Consider the following 1,719-nt stretch of genomic DNA (forward strand, 5'->3'; position numbering starts at 1 on the left):
TAACAGCAACAACAACAATATATAATGATCATGATCATTTCTTCCTATGTTTGTTTGTACCCAAATGTCTTCCTTGGTGAAGTATCTATTGAGGTCCTGTGCCTATTTCTTAACAGGTTCATTTGTCTTTTTCTTATAGATGTGTTGTAATTTCCTACAAATTTTAGAGATGAGTCTCTTGTCTGATATGACATTGTAAAACAAAAATTCCCAGTCTGTGGGCTCCCTTTTCACTTGGTGAAATCTTTGATACATATAACTTTCTAATTTTCAATCCCAGTCATCTATTTTGTCCTCTATTGTTTGTGTTTTTTGCCATATTTGATAATCTATGTATGCCACATATTGTTATTGTTGTTGTTGATAAGTGTCATTGAGTTCATTCCAACCCATAGAGACCTTGTATATGGTATCCAATGAGCAGTTGATGAGCTTGAACTGCCGACCTTGTGGTGCAAACTGATTTTGCAGTCCAGCGCATTAACCCACAGTGCCACACCAGGACTCCATGCATGTATTAGAGTCCTTAAATTTGTCCCTATATTTTCATTGACAATCTTTATAGTTCTTGGATTTACATTTAGATCTTTAATCCATGTTGAGCCAGTTTGGGTATATGGTGTGAAATATGGGTCTTTTTTTTATTCTTTTGTAAATCAGTTTCCAGTTTTTAAAATTATTTAAAGACATTCTCTCTTCCCCATTTAATGTACTTTGGCTGTTTGTCAAAGATCAGTTAATGGATTTAGCTCTTGGTTCTCGATTGTGTTCCACTGATCTATGTATCATTCATTGTGCTAATACCAGGCTGTTTTGCCTACACTGTGGCTGCGTAGTAAGTTTTGAAATCAGGCAGTGAGAGACCTCCTACCTTTTCTTCTTCTTAAGCAGTGCTTCACTTATCCGAGGTCCCTCTCCCTTCCATGTAAAATCCATGATCATATTTTCTCAAATCGTTAAAGAATGTTTTTGCACTCTGGATTGGTATTGCATTATACCTGTAGATTGCTTTGTGTGGTATTGACATTTTCACATTGTTAAGTCTTCCTATCCAAAAACAAGGTATATTCTTACATTTTTGTAAATCTCTTTCTGTTTCTTATAGTAGTGTTTTGTAATTTTCTATGTATAGGTCTTTTGTTTTTCTGGTTCAATTTATTTCTAAATATTATGTCCTTTTATTGGCTATTTTAAATGGTATTATTTTCCATATTTCCTCCTCAGAGCTATCTTTATTAGCATATAGGAATTCAATGATTTTTGTATGCTGATCTTAGACCCTGCTAAATTGCTGAATCTTCCAGTAAGTTCCAGTAATTTTTTTGCTGAAATCTTTTGAGAGTTTCTATGTCTAGGGTTATATCATCTGCAAAAAGAGAGAGTTTTACTTCTCTTCTGTTGATATGGATGCTTTCAATAAGCTTTTCTTGACTTATAGTTCTGGCTAAGACTTCCAACACAGTATTGAGTAGGAATGATGATAAAGGGTATCCTTGTCTGCTTCCTTTTCACAAAGGGAATGCTTTAATTTAATTTTCTTGCCATTGAGAGTGATGTTGGTTGTTGGTTTTGTATATATGCTATTAATTATGTTAAGGAATATTCCTTCAATTCCTGCTTTGTTGAGCGATTTTATCAGGAATGAATGTTGGATTTTCTCAAATGCCTTTTATGCACCAATTGATGTAATCATGTGGTTTTGTCCTTTTTTTTTTTTTT

This window comes from Chrysochloris asiatica, unplaced genomic scaffold (assembly GCF_000296735.1).
Source record: "Chrysochloris asiatica unplaced genomic scaffold, ChrAsi1.0 scaffold00236, whole genome shotgun sequence".
Classification (NCBI taxonomy): Eukaryota; Metazoa; Chordata; class Mammalia; order Afrosoricida; family Chrysochloridae; genus Chrysochloris; species Chrysochloris asiatica.